Raw genomic sequence first — 15,784 nt, 5'->3', positions numbered from 1 at the left:
TGAGTTCGGTCTTCTACCTGTCCCTCTCCTAGCATCCTCTCATCCTCCCCTACTTCACTGTGTTTGAAGGAAGCCCGTGCATGCTGATGAGTTTGGTCTTCTACCTGTCCCTCTCCTAGCATCCTCTCATCCTCCCCTACTTCACTGTGTTTGAAGGAAGCCCGTGCATGCTGATGAGTTTGGTCTTCTACCTGTCCCTCTGCTAGCATCCTCTCATCCTCCCCTACTTCACTGTGTTTGAAGGAAGCCCGTGCATGCTGATGAGTTCGGTCTTCTACCTGTCCCTCTCCTAGCATCCTCTCATCCTCCCCTACTTCACTGTGTTTGAAGGAAGCCCGTGCATGCTGATGACTTTGGTCTTCTACCTGTCCCTCTCCTAGCATCCTCTCATCCTCCCTCACTTCTCTGTGTTTGAAGGAAGCCCGTGCATGCTGATGAGTTCAGTCTTCTACCTGTCCCTCTCCTAGCATCCTCTCATCCTCCCTTACTTCACTGTGTTTGAAGGAAGCCCGTGCACGCTGATGAGTTCGGTCTTCTACCTGTCCCTCTCCTAGCATCCTCTCATCCTCCCTTACTTCACTGTGTGTGAAGGAAGCCCGTGCATGCTGATGAGTTCGGTCTTCTACCTGTCCCTCTCCTAGCATCCTCTCATCCTCCCTTACTTCACTGTGTTTGAAGGAAGCCCGTGCATGCTGATGAGTTCGGTCTTCTACCTGTCCCTCTCCTAGCATCCTCTCATCCTCCCCTACTTCACTGTGTTTGAAGGAAGCCCGTGCATGCTGATGACTTTGGTCTTCTACCTGTCCCTCTCCTAGCATCCTCTCATCCTCCCCTACTTCACTGTGTTTGAAGGAAGCCCGTGCATGCTGATGAGTTTGGTCTTCTACCTGTCCCTCTCCTAGCGTCCTCTCATCCTCCCTCACTTCACTGTGTTTGAAGGAAGCCCGTGCATGCTGATGACTTTGGTCTTCTACCTGTCCCTCTCCTAGCATCCTCTCATCCTCCCTCACTTCTCTGTGTTTGAAGGAAGCCCGTGCATGCTGATGAGTTCAGTCTTCTACCTGTCCCTCTCCTAGCATCCTCTCATCCTCCCTTACTTCACTGTGTTTGAAGGAAGCCCGTGCACGCTGATGAGTTCGGTCTTCTACCTGTCCCTCTCCTAGCATCCTCTCATCCTCCCCTACTTCACTGTGTTTGAAGGAAGCCCGTGCATGCTGATGAGTTCAGTCTTCTACCTGTCCCTCTCCTAGCATCCTCTCATCCTCCCCTACTTCACTGTGTTTGAAGGAAGCCCGTGCATGCTGATGAGTTCACAATGCCTGGAAAATGTCCATCCCTGTAATTTACTGAAGAAAAGGCGGAATCAGGCTGAGGAACTGCAGCTATGCAGGATGCTTGTCAGCTACCAGGAGGCTTCCAAAAAGGAGCGGGGAGACTCCCTGCAAGTGAGAGACTGATCAGAGCCTGGAAAAACAAAAGAGGGAGGGAGAGAAAGTATGGGAGAGGGACGAGCCCGGCAGAAGGCAAGCTAAAGATGGCTTTTTGTTTAATCTCCTGCCACCGGGTAATCACATGCCCTGGCGATTGGCAGGGGTCCTTGAGCCCGGCTTCTCTCTTCCTCTCTGTCACGCAGGGGCACAGCCCATCTGCTTCTTCCCCTCTCACTGGCTCAGGGGCTGAGACCTGCCACCCAGTGCTGAGGAAGTAGCGCTTCCAGCTGCAGACCCAGGGCACCTTCACCCCATCTCTGCCCAGCCTGGAGAGCTACTGCACTTTTAGCCCATGCACTGCTCCACTCCTCTGCACTTCTCCTTTCTCACCTCTACAAATCGGGAGCAGTGGACTGAGAACTGTGAAAGGAAGCTACAGATCCTGCTTCTCCCACCTTGTACCTGAGCCCTCCATTCCCTTGGGTACAAACGTAGGGTCTCACTTAATAAAGCTTCCCCCGCTCTTCTGTGTCTCTGCGAAAAAAGCTTCGTTTATAAGGCTTTCTATACCCGAATGCAACTCTCCCTGAACAAGTAAATCAACCTCTGTTCCTGAAAGAGACAAGAATTCACCTTGTACCTTCCGCCTCCTCTGCAGGGATCTGGATAATATTTTGTCAAAGAGCAAATGGTGAGTTCCAGCATCCTCTCAAATATTGGTTGTTTTGCGCACAGTCATATGGGAGTAGATAATCAAACTACCCATGCATGGTCTGGCAAACCCCCGGGTTTGTCGCAGTATTCTGGACTGGAATAGTTTTACTGGGATTATTGTCCACCCCAAAAGAACCCATACAAATCTGCTTTTTCTGCAGCCAAGTTTTATAGGCAAAACTTCATAAAGCCAGAGCCTCCTCTGTGATGTAGAAAACTCGGCATCTGAACGTGTGCATGGTGTTGACATAGGCGCATCCATCTCGCATTCATCAGTTCCCTCTTACGCAGAGCACTGAGCACGAAGGATGCAGCTCCTTTGTTACTGTTTCCAGAACTGTTATCCTGGGATGGGACGGCACAGAGGATCCTAAGAGAAGTGCTGGCAGCTCCTTTCCAAAGCTTCCTTACAGTCTGGATAGTCCCAGAGGCCTGGAGTTGGGTGGATGTGGTTCCTATATCATAAAACTGGAAGTAAGGAGGAGTCTGGGAACTATAGGGCAGTGAGTCTGAGCTCTGTGGTGAGCAAACTAATGGAGTCTCTGCTAAATCCCAGGAGAGTGCAGCTTCTGTAACCCAATGGATCGCAAGATGCGAGGCGGCAGGGTTTTTCCAGCACAAATCTTGTCAGATGAATCTGATCAATTTCATTGATTGGGTGACCAGAGAGTTGGCTCAAGGGTGAGCACTAGACATAGTGCATTTGGATTTCAGCGAGGCCTTTGACAGAAGACTTATAAATAAATTGTGCCCTGGGATGGATCCTGGTTAGGACCTGGCAGAGTGGGAGGTGAGAATGGGTGGTGGGAAATGGAGATTTCTCTGAGGAGGGGGATGGTACTAGCGCTGTGCCGCAGGGATCGGGCCTGGGACCGGGTCTGTTCAACATTTTCATGAACGACATAGGGGAAGGATTGTCGAGAAAGGTTTGGCTTTTTGCCGATGATACCAACATTTTTAACAGGATGGGCAGCCAGGAAGGTGCGCAAAACTTGAGGAGAGACCTAGCAAAGCTTGAGGAATGGTCCAAGGTCTGACAGCTAAGATTTAATGCTAAAAAATGCAGAGTAATGCATTTAGGATGGAAAAACCCAAGGGAAAAGGGATAATATTGAAGGTGAAATTCTTCTAAGCACAAAGGAAGAGCGGGATCTGGGGGAGACTGTATCTGATGATCTTAAGGTGGATAAAGCAAGGGTAAAAGCCAGAAAGCTGCTTGGCTGCACAGGGAGAGGAAGGGTCAGCAGAAAAGGGAGGTGACACTGCCCCTGTACAGGTCCCTGGTGAGACCTCACTGGGAATACTGAGTACAATTCTGGAGACCCCACCTTCAGAAGGACATAAACAAGATGGAGCCGGTCCAGAGGGAGGTCACTAAAATGGTCAGTGGTCTTCGTTCTAAAGCATATGGGGAAGGACTTAAAGATTTAAACATGTACACTCTAGGAAAGGAGAGATAGGGGAGAAATGATAGAGACATTGAAATATCTGAAAGGTTTCCATGCACAGGAGCTGAGCCTCTTTCTATGGAAAGGAGGCTATGGAACGAGGATAAAAGGAGGTAGGACTCAGGTGTAATCTTAGGCAATATTTCTTTACAGAGACGGTGGTGGATGCAGGAAACGGCCTCCCAGTGGAGGTGGTGGTGATAAGAATGTATCTGATGTTGCGTCTCTGGACCCTTGGGCTGAGGCAAGATTGACCTTACTTGTAGGTCAATCTTGCCGACTGTGGAAACCATACAGGTTTCCACAGTCGGCAGGCGGACCCAGGCAGAGCGGAGATTTGTCAGGACCTTCACATATACCAGCCCACGTTCCCCTCAACTTGAGCCTTTGGGTGTTAGGGCTCTGCTGATGGCAAAAGAGAAGGTCCATAGTAGGCAGGCGGAAATCAGGCATCGCCGAGGTCCAGGCAATGGTCAGAGGCAGGCAGCGGCCAAGTGTATTCAGGGTCCGAGCTGAGGTCAAAACCAGGTATCCATCCGAGGGAGGTGAAGAAGGACGACTGGGCAAGAAGAAGCGAGCAGCGAGATATAGACTGCAATGAAGAGCGAAGACAACCTGAAGACAGCAGGAGAAAGACTAAAGGAAGGCAGGAGCCTGGGAAGCAACGCGATGTACGTAGAAGTAGCTGGACCTGCTGCTAAAGTGAAGCTGCCCATTTATAGGGCAGCACTGCTGAGGTCATCTCTATCTATTTATTACTTATTTATAGGGGTTTATACACCGCTTTTACAACGAGAGTCGGTCAAAACGGTTTACATCTCTTAATATACATCACTAAAAGGGAACATAAAAGCATGCCATACAATACAGCGCGTAAAACAAAGAAATAAGAGGTTACGGGAACAGGGGAGGGTGAAAGAGACGCCGCGCTCCCTTTACAAACTGCAGAGTGACACACGCATGTGCCTCGGGAGAGGCGCGGCCGGCGCGTTGGAGTAGCAGCCCGCCATGATCGAGGATGCTGCGACCAACCCAGGACTGTAGGTGAGGGCAGAGCCTGCCGACCACTGAATGTAACTTCTGAATTAAAGAAAGCAAGCGATAAACATAGCTGGGAATTGAAAAGCTAAATTAATTCAGTGGATGGACGGATAGATGGGCCATATGGTCTTTTGCTGCTGTCATGTTTCTATGTTTTCTATGTTTCTAATCACTGTGGTTATTCTCGGGTACTGGGAAAGCTGCAGTAAATGCTGCGGGATCGCGGTTATACCCCCTGAATGGGGCAGTAATCATTGCACGACATCTCTGGATCCTTGAAGGCCGCAGTGAGTGCTGCGGGATCGCGGTTATACCCCCTGAATGGGGCAGTAATCATTGCACGACATCTCTGGATCCTTGAAGGCCGCAGTGAGTGCTGCGGGATCGTGGTTATACCCCCTGAATGGGGCAGTAATCATTGCACGACATCTCTGGATCATTAAAGGCCGCAGTGAGTGCTGCGGGATCGCGGTTATACCCCCTGAATGGGGCAGTAATCATTGCACGACATCTCTGGATCCTTGAAGGCCGCAGTGAGTGCTGCGGGATCGCGGTTATACCCCCTGAATGGGGCAGTAATCATTGCACGACATCTCTGGATCCTTGAAGGCCGCAGTGAGTGCTGCGGGATCGCGGTTATACCCCCTGAATGGGGCAGTAATCATTGCACGACATCTCTGGATCATTAAAGGCCGCAGTGAGTGCTGCGGGATCGCGGTTATACCCCCTGAATGGGGCAGTAATCATTGCACGACATCTCTGGATCCTTGAAGGCCGCAGTGAGTGCTGCGGGATCGCGGTTATACCCCCTGAATGGGGCAGTAATCATTGCACGACATCTCTGGATCCTTGAAGGCCGCAGTGAGTGCTGCGGGATCGCGGTTATACCCCCTGAATGGGGCAGTAATCATTGCACGACATCTCTGGATCCTTGAAGGCCGCAGTGAGTGCTGCGGGATCGCGGTTATACCCCCTGAATGGGGCAGTAATCATTGCACGACATCTCTGGATCCTTGAAGGCCGCAGTGAGTGCTGCGGGATCGCGGTTATACCCCCTGAATGGGGCAGTAATCATTGCACGACATCTCTGGATCCTTGAAGGCCGCAGTGAGTGCTGCGGGATCGCGGTTATACCCCCTGAATGGGGCAGTAATCATTGCACGACATCTCTGGATCCTTGAAGGCCGCAGTGAGTGCTGCGGGATCGTGGTTCTACCCCTTGTTTGGGGCAGTAATCGCTGCCTGTCTTTGCAAGCAGTAATTGCAGCACTTTTCTGGCTCCGGGGAAAGCTGCAATGAGTGCTGTGGGATTGTGGTTCTATCCCTTGGATGGATCAGTAATTGCTGCCTGTCTTCTCTGGCTCCTGGAGCAGCTGCAGAAACACACTGTAATTGAAAAAGGACTGTGAAGGACAGTGGATAGACAGAAGAAGTTTACAATACAAGCACCAACCAGTTCAGTGGTTGTGCAGCAGAGGGCTTCCGTCTGTTAGTGAGAGGAATGCAGGGTGGAGAAGAGGGAGGGAGCACGCGTGTGTGTGTGTGGTTATATCTGAGGTAACGTGCAGTTTCAGATTTCATTCCTGGCTTATCAGCTCTTGCTGCTGAGTGTTTGTATCTGGACACATTCTCCTGTTTTCCAGAGGGAGCTTCTCCACTTCATTCCTGAGAGCTGAGCTGAACCAGTATCAGTGCCGATCACAAAGGACCTGTAAGTCTGCACTGGACTGCTCCTTCCTACGTTTCCATGGACAGCAAGCCTGAAGCAAAGGTAAATCCAGATGTTGGATTCTGCCAGGGCCCTTCCCTGGCCCAGATGTGTGTGCTCGTGTGTAATGTGTGGACTCCATTGGAGGAAGCACACCCGGTGAGACAGGACAGGCCTGAGTCCTGTCTGAAGTGGGGATACTGGGCCCAGCTTCAGGACTGCTGTGAGCATGTGAAAGTCATTGCGGAGGTTAGCTTAGACTTTACTGGGCCGGGAGAGAAGAGAGAACTCTGCAATTTCTGTAAAATGCTAAATAAAGTTAGTGTGTGCTCAGACCTAGAGTTTATGAGGGATCCTAAGCTTCATCTCAAGCTTCTGCACTCCATGGCTTCCTCCTCACGCTCCCACTCTTTCGTCTCTGTCTCTGTCCCTTCCCTGCACCCTCTGCCCTCTCTCTCTGTGGCTCTGACATCGACCGTCTCGGGCACCGTCTGGCTCTCTTCGGCCAGCAGCCTTCCTGCTTTGTGACGGGAGCTTAAAATTCATTTCCTGACAAACTGTTGGTTTTAGCCTGCACAGAGCAGCCCAGGGCTGTCCAAGCCTTCTGAATATCCGCCTGTCCTCTCTTTCCCTTTTCCTCATTATACACTTTATTTCTTATATTAGCACACCTCATTATAAAATCCTTTCTATGGATCCCTTCCACCTGTTTGTGCTGTATTCTGCTTTACATGTATCATTGTGACACCTGCATGGGGCTCTGATGAAGATCTGCTCTTAAGCCGTCCGTGCTGTATTCTTGCTCTAGGTGTATCATTGTGACACCTGCATGGGGCTCTGATGAAGATCTGCTCTTAAGCCGTCCGTGCTGTATTCTTGCTCTAGGTGTATCATTGTGACACCTGCCATGGGGCTCTGATGAAGATCTGCTCTTCATCCGTCTGTGCTGTATTCATGCTTTATGTGTGTTATTGTGCAACTTTAAAAACAAGGGGAGAAGGACAGTAGTGCCCACCCATCCCTGCATGGAGCACCTCATAAGTCATAGAGTATAAACACTGCTCAGGACACCAGTGTCCTTGGTGTATAGTGCAGGGTGGCATGGGAGGCAGGGTGGTGTTGTGTTCAGTAGATTACATTCCAGGGCATTCTGGACTTTGTAGTTGAAGAAGGAGGAATATAGATGAAGCCCAGAAAGTATTGTTGTGAAAGTGTGGAAAATCTGTGGCCCAGAGTCCAGTAAATCATCAGGGTCAAGGTTCTTAAGGTGTCAGCAGAATCCTGGATGTCTGTAGCTGTCCTGCTGTTACAGGGCACACAGAAGGTCCACAAATAGGCTCCCTTGTGCGATGGGCAGGGCATGCAGCGGCTGTCGCATGTCTCATACGTGGAGCCTTGTACAAACCTCACACGACATCCCAGTGAACTGGTCACTAGTGGCTCCATAGTTCTCCCGGGGCCACACAAGCCAGAGCTACTTTCCGCCCGGCCAGGTGATTTCTGCGGGTTTGTGCGCAGGGGACAGGGTGGCCCCTCACAGGGCAGGAATCTTGTCTGATACCTCTGAAATTGGGAAGACTCCCACCTTTAAACATGCACTGTAGCTGTGGGTGCTGACAGGTATCAGGAAGAGGAGGAGGATCAGCTCTGCTTTTCAATGTGACAGGACCGCCCCTCGGAAGTTGCTGTGCTGACTATATGGAACCTGTTTACCTGCCCAGTCAGGACAGGTGCTGAGCAGGGTGACCTAGGCTACGGCAGCTCAGTGATTCACTAGATAAAACCTCACCGTACATGCACACGTGAGCAGTGATGTGACTCCAGGGATCTGAGGAAGCACGGGGGCCCTGTCTCCATGAGCTTACAGAGGGTAGGCGGACACAAAGCAGTGACTGCTGCAGCTAGAGGGCTGTGGGTGTGGGTGTGGGTGTGTGTGTAAGTAAGCAGTTTTCCAACCAGGGAAGCTATATGCAAATAGTTTCAAATAAACAAATAGATTTCATTAAATATGTATAAGAGTGTCTGAGTAAATGTGTATATGAGCATCTCTTAGTTTATATATGAGTATCTGTGGTGTATGTGTCTGTATCCATGGGCGTGCGAGTTTCTGGGCATATGTATCACGGTTAGTGTGTGTGTGTGTGTATCCATGGGCGTGCGGGTTTCTGGGCATATGTATCACAGTTAGTGTGTGTGTGTGTCTGTATCCATGGGCGTGCGAGTTTCTGGGCATATGTATCACAGTTAGTGTGTGTGTGTGAGCGTGTGAGTTTCTGGGCATATGTATCACAGTTAGTTTGTGTGTGTGTGTGTGTGTGTGTGTGTGTATCCATGGGCGTGCGGGTTTCTGGGCATATGTATCACAGTTAGTGTGTGTGTGTGTGGGTGTGTATCCATGGGCATGCGAGTTTCTGGGCATATGTATCACAGTTAGTGTGTGTGGGTGTGTATCCATGGGCGTGCGAGTTTCTGGGCATATGTATCACAGTGTGTGTGTGTGTGTGTATCCATGGGCGTGCGAGTTTCTGGGCATATGTATCACAGTTAGTGTGTGCGTGTGTGTGTGAGCGTGCGAGTTTCTGGGCATATGTATCACAGTTAGTGTGTGTGTATCCATGGGCGTGCGAGTTTCTGGGCATATGTATCACAGTTAGTGTGTGTGTGTGTGTGTGTATCCATGGGCGTGCGAGTTTCTGGGCATATGTATCACAGTTAGTGTGTGTGTGTGTGTGTATCCATGGGCGTGCGAGTTTCTGGGCATATGTATCACAGTTAGTGTGTGTGTAACCATGGGCGTGCGAGTTTCTGGGCATATGTATCACGGTTAGTGTGTGTGTAACCATGGGCGTGCGAGTTTCTGGGCATATGTATCACGGTTAGTGTGTGTGTGTCTGTATCCATGGGCGTGCGAGTTTCTGGGCATACGTATCACAGTTAGTGTGTGTGTGTGTGTATGTATCCATGGGCGTGCGAGTTTCTGGGCATACATATCACAGTTAGTGTGTGTGTGTGTATGTATCCATGGGCGTGTGAGTTTCTGGGCATACGTATCACAGTTAGTGTGTGTGTATCCATGGGCGTGCGAGTTTCTGGGCATACGTATCACAGTTAGTGTGTGTGGGTGTGTGTGTGTATCCATGGGCGTGCGAGTTTCTGGGCATACGTATCACAGTTAGTGTGTGTGGGTGTGTGTGTGTATCCATGGGCGTGCGAGTTTCTGGGCATACGTATCACAGTTAGTGTGTGTGGGTGATCTATCACTGGGAGTGGATGAGTGTATAAATCCACAGCATGTACACAAGTATCAATTCATTACCTATTATAATTGATTACTAGAACTTGATCTGGTCTGTGTCTCAGCTAGATTGTAAGGCCTAGGGGGAAGGGTCTGTATTATCCGTGTAACTGTTCAGAACTATAGAAATGTTAAGTAGTCACGGTGGGAAAGTCCGTGAATGTTTGTGTAAGTCCATAGAAACACGACGGCAGAAAAAGACCGCATGGCCCATCCATCCAATTCATTTAGCTTGAAGTGAGATCCCCTGCGGTCTTGAATTCAGATCCTGTCCTTGTCTCCACCACCGCCACTGGGAGGCCGTTTCATGCACCCACCACCCTCTCTGGAAAGAAACATTTCCTAAGATTACTCCTGAGTCTTACCTCCTGTTATCCTCGTTCTAGATCCTGCTTTCCATTGAAAGAGCTCCAGCTCCTGTGCATGGAGACCTCTGAGATATTTGAATGTCTCTATCATATCTCCCCTATCTCGCCTTTTCTCAGTATCCCACGTGAGGTCTCACCAGGGACCTGTAAAGGGGCAGTGTCACCTCCCTTTTCTGCTGACCCTTCCTCTCCCTGTGCAGCCAAGCAGCTTTCTGGCTTTTGCCCTCGCTTTATCCATCTGTTTGGCCACCTTAAGATCATCAGATACAGTCTCCCCCAGATCCCGCTCTTCCTTTGTGCTTAGAAGAATTTCACCTTCAATATTGTCCCTTTCCCTTGGGTTTTTCCATCCTAAATGCATTACTCTGCATTTTTTAGCATTAAATCTTAGCTGTCAGACCTTGGACCATTCCTCAAGCTTTGCTAGGTCTCTCCTCAAGTTTTGCGCACCTTCCTGGCTGCCCATCCTGTTAAAAATTTTTGGTATCATTGGCAAAAAGCCAAACCTTTCTCGACAATCCTTCCCCTATGTCGTTCATGAAAATGTTGAACAGACCCGGTCCCAGGCCCGATCCCTGCGGCACAGCGCTAGTACCATCCCCCTCCTCAGAGAAATCTCCATTTCCCACCACCCATTCTCACCTCCCACTCTGCCAGGTCCTAACCAGGATCCATCCCAGGGCACAATTTATTTATAAGTCTTCTGTCAAAGGCCTCGCTGAAATCCAAATGCACTATGTCTAGTGCTCACCCTTGAGCCAACTCTCTGGTCACCCAATCAATGAAATTGATCAGATTCGTCTGACAAGATTTGTGCTGGAAAAACCCTGCCGCCTCGCATCTTGCGATCCATTGGGTTACAGAAGCTGCACTCTCCTGGGATTTAGCAGCGACTCCATTAGTTTGCTCACCACAGAGCTCAGACTCACTGCCCTATAGTTCCCAGACTCCCCCTTACTTCCAGTTTTATGATATAGGAACCACATCCACCCGACTCCAGGCCTCTGGGACTATCCAGACTGTAAGGAAGCTTTGGAAAGGAGCTGCCAGCACTTCTCTTAGGATCCTCTGTGTCGTCCCATCACTCCCCTCCCTCCAACCCCCTCACACTCACTCCCCTCCCCACCCCTCCAACCCACTCACTCCCCTCCCTCAAACCCCCTCCAACCTCCTCACACTTACTCCCCTCCTTCCAACCCCCTCCAACCTCCTCACACTCACTCCCCTCCCTCCAACCCCCTCCAACCTCCTCATACTCACTCCCCTCCTCACCCCTCCAACCTCTTCAAATTCATTCCCCTCCCCACCCCCTCCCACCTCCACACACTCACTCCTCTCCCCACCCCCACCCACCTCCTCACACTCACTCCCCTCCCTCCAACCCCTTCACACTCACTCCCCTCCCCACCCGTCTAACCTCCTCACACTCATTCCCCTCCCCACCCCCTCCAACCCCCTCACACTCATTCCCCTCCCTCCAACCCCCTCACACTCACTCCCCTCCCTCCAACCCCCTCCAACCTCCTCACACTCACTCCCCTCCTTCCAACCCCCTCCAACCTCCTCACACTCACACTTACTCCCCTCCAACCCTCTCATACTCACTCCCCTCCCCCTCACACTCACTCCCCTCCCTTCTAACCCCCTCCAACCCCCTCACACTCACTCCCCTCCCTCCAATCCCCTCCCACTCACTCCCCTCCCCTCCAACCTCCTCCAACCCCCTCCCACTCACTCCCCTCCCCTCCCCTCCAACCCTCTCACACTCACTCCCCTTCCCTCCAACCCCCTTCAACCTCCTCACACTCACTCCCCTCCCCTCCAAGCCCCTCACACTCACTCCCCACCCCACCCCTCCAACCTCCTCACACTCATTCCCCTCCCTTCACCTCCCACCTCCTCACACTCATTCCCCTCCCACCCTCTCACACTCATTCCCCTCCCCACGCCATCCAACCTCCTCACACTCATTCCCCTCCCATCCCTCCAACCCCCTCATACTCATTCCCCTCCAACCCCCTCCCACTCATTCCCCTCCCATCCCTCCAACCCCCTCAAACTCATTCCCCTCCCACCCCTCCAACCCCCTCAAACTCATTCCCCTTCCCACCCCATCCAACCTCCTCACACTCATTCCCCTCCCATCCCTCCAACCCCCTCAAACTCATTCCCCTCCCCACCCCCTCCAAATACTTCTGTGCCTGACTGGGAATCTTGCCTGAGTGCCTGAACTGCTGATTGGTTAACCTAGTGCCCTGAGACTGCTTGTTATAGGCCTTAATGAAAAGTGGTTGGGCCATGGCCCACTCAGGCTCGTACATAACTATCCCAAATGCTATGGACAGGCCTCATTGGCAGCAGCAGCCAATCACAGGAACAGCAGGGCACAAGTCCCACCCACCAAGCCCACAAATACACGGTTGGCAAAAAAAGTTGAATTATAAGCAACATGCAAAAAAAAATGTGAATCGCTATAAAAATAAGCCCAAAATTGCAGGAAATAAGCGAGGTTGTTAAATGTCATAAAGGGTCAGAAACAAAGCCAGGTATTAGAGCTGAGAAACAGGGAGAGAAAGTGACTCACCCAAGATCCAAACAAAGTCAGTGACAGAGCCGGGGATTAGAACTGAGAAACAGGGAGAGAAAGTGGCTCACCCTGAGCTCACAAACAGATTCAGTGACAGAGCCGGGGATTAGAACTGAGAAGCAGGGAGAGAAAGTGGCTCACCCTGAGGTTACAAACAGATTCAGTGACAGAGCCGGGGATTAGAACTGAAAAACAGGGAGAGAAAGTGGCTCACCCTGAGGTCACAAACAGATTCAGTGCAGAGCCGGGGATTAGAACTGAGAAACAGGGAGAGAAAGTGGCTCACCCTGAGGTCACAAACAGATTCAGTGACAGAGTCGGGGATTAGAACTGAGAAACAGGGAGAGAAAGTGGCTCACCCTGAGGTCACAAACAGATTCAGTGACAGAGTCGGGGATTAGAACTGAGAAACAGGGAGAGAAAGTGGCTCACCCTGAGGTCACAAACAGATTCAGTGACAGAGCCGGGGATTAGAACTGAGATGGACGGAGAGAAAGTGACTCACCCTGAGATCACAAACAGATTCAGTGACAGAGCCGGGGATTAGAACTGAGATGGAAGGAGAGAAAGTGACTCACCCTGAGTCACAAACAGATTCAGTGACAGAGTCGGGGATTAGAACTGAGAAACAGGGAGAGAAAGTGGCTCACCCTGAGGTCACAAACAGATTCAGTGACAGAGCCGGGGATTAGAACTGAGATGGAAGGAGAGAAAGTGACTCACCCTGAGATCACAAACAGATTCAGTGACAGAGCCGGGGATTAGAACTGAGATGCAAGGAGAGAAAGTGGCTCACCCTGAGGTCACAAACAGATTCAGTGACAGAGCCGGGGATTAGAACTGAGATGCAGGGAGAGAAAGTACCTTGTGCACAGGTCACAGAGAGATCTGGGAAGAAACTGAAATTCAGTTTTCAAATGTCTCCTTAGTTCTCTGCTTTTGCACTCTGACCACACCTCGTCCCTTGATAGAGAAATGCTGGTCAAACGTTTCTTTGGACAGGGAGTAAGGAATAGTAGGGTGGGGAGAGGGCTGGGAGTGGGAGGGTCCGACACGGAAACCCTGTCTGCAGAGCGCTAACAGCTTCCATGTGTATGGGAGGTGCAGTTTGCAGGACTGAAGGATTTATCTGCTGGAGATCTACTGAAATACTCAGACACATATGTTTTGCATGATGTGGGAATGTAAACCTCGGCATTCGTACAAGCCCAGCACCTCTGCAGCTTATGAAATGGTGAGAGAGCTGAGGGGGTGAGCAGGTCTGCAGGGTGGAGCTGGGCCTCCCCTCTGCCCCCTTGATGTCAGCAGCTTAGCCCTGTGCATCTCCATGGCCTCCTGCTCCAGGTGTGTGACAGAGTTTGGCTATTGGGACAGGCCATGCAGCCAATCATTTCCTGCTCAGTAGGTTCTCTGCAGTCTGAGAACAGGAAGGGAGCAGCCTCACTACAGGGCTTGGGTAAACAGAGGAGCAGGTGCTGCTGGCATCCCGGGAGGGAGGATCACTGCCAGGAAGTTACCCAGGCATTGGTGAGGGATTTGGGCTGCCAGTCTGTTCCCATAGCAATAGGTTGGGCCTGCTGGAGTCTGGGGAAGATAACAGGGAAGCTGAGCAAAGCTGAGGGCCCTTAAAGGTACAGGAGGAAAACCTGTCTTAGTGTGGCTGCAGCAGCTCTGACCTGGCTGCTGACACCTGCCCTGCAGCACTAGAGGGCAGTGCCACACCCCCTTGGCCAGATGTAATCCTGCACTGTACATGGACACAAAGTCAGGACAGACAGACAAGAAGAACATAAAAAACAAATGAAATAGTGGTGTCATGCTGGGGATTACAGGGGGGGTGAGGGAATGAACTGAATCCAGCTGCAGGGACAGCTCTCCCATGGTCACATAGGGTGCCAACCTGCTTTTATGGGGGTGGGGCACTTCCAGATGCTGCCCGCCCACTTTAAGGCATGGAGCACAAGAGAGAACGGAGGAGATGCAGGGTAGAGAGAGAGGAGGGATGCTCGGCACTGGCAGAGGGTGTGGGGAGAGCTGCCGCCCCCGTACACTGGCCCTGTACTGCTGCAGACTCATCCAGATGTGCTGCTGTGCTTGCTCTCTGCTTCGTCAGCCTGCCGAGGTCACTCCCTGGGCACTGGATGGGGCTGGGAGCTGGAATGTGCTGGCAGGGAGGAGCTCACTCCCTATCCATTAACACTACAGACAGAATCAGCTCCATGCCTGGACGCCCAACGCAATATTTAAAGGAGAAAGCGAGTGTAATGCATGGGGGCGCAGGGGTGTGAGTTGTGTGTTCCCAAAAAACGTGCATCGCTAAGCTGAAGTTTCAGAAATCTGCAATGCCCGCTGTTTACAGAAGGCAAAGGAATCACCGCAGTGTTTCAAGGATCCCCAGGCTCTGCACCATTAATCCTTCTATACATCCTTTTATTTCCTTGTTCTAGCCCCAGATAACTAAATCGTCTACATATCTCTCCAAAAAGCCCTGGCCTACAAGGTCACAATTTTATGTTTCTCATGCGCTCTTCACTGTGAGTAAACTTTACTGCTCCACCAGAGCTGGAGCTAATTTTCCAGCGTAAAAAATGTGCATTGGGCGCCAGCTTTTGGGTGCCCGTTCCTGCATCGGGCGTAATAGCTAATGTCTTCATTTACATGCATTGGGCACTGTCAGTTGCGCGTTTGTTAGGGTGCGCGTTTCACAAGCTTTAATCGCCTTACTGCAAGGGACACTATTATTGCGCAACCAACCGGGAGCAAAACTGTGCACTAAGCTGGGTGCACCTTATTGCATCGCCCGTGAATGTCTAAACAAACTCTGCAAGACACCCCCCCCCCCCCAGACAGCTCTGCCAATGCACCTCACTCCTCCCCTGCAGCACCCCCCTGCTATTCCACACTGAGACCCTCACACACAGCTCTGCCAATGCTCCTCACTCCTGCCCTGCAGCACCCCCCTGCTATTCCAGTACTGAGACTCTCACACACAGCTCTGCCAATGCACCTCACTCCTGCCCTGCAGCACCCCCTGCTATTCCAGTACTGAGACCCTCACACACAGCTCTGCCAATGCACCTCACTCCTGCCCTGCAGCACCTCCTGCTATTCCAGTACTGAGACCCTCATACACAGCTCTGCCAATGCACCTCACTCCTGCCCTGCAGCACCCCCTGCTATTCCAGTACTGAGA

General features: G+C 51.3%; 1 protein-coding gene across 1 annotated transcript in view; it reads left to right on the top strand.

The window, feature by feature from the left end:
* The first annotated feature begins 6,226 nt into the window (after window positions 1-6,226).
* The window catches only part of PLEKHA6 (pleckstrin homology domain containing A6), an 82,298-nt gene continuing 72,740 nt past the window's right edge, over window positions 6,227-15,784 (top strand). Inside the window, 1 exon segment of the mRNA XM_029573888.1 lies at window positions 6,227-6,404. The gene's annotated coding sequence lies outside the window, so the exon portion shown is untranslated.

Source organism: Rhinatrema bivittatum, chromosome 12 (assembly GCF_901001135.1).
Source record: "Rhinatrema bivittatum chromosome 12, aRhiBiv1.1, whole genome shotgun sequence".
Taxonomy (NCBI): Eukaryota; Metazoa; Chordata; class Amphibia; order Gymnophiona; family Rhinatrematidae; genus Rhinatrema; species Rhinatrema bivittatum.
Note: the sequence above shows the minus strand (reverse complement) of the source record. Positions and strands in the feature narration are given on the sequence as shown.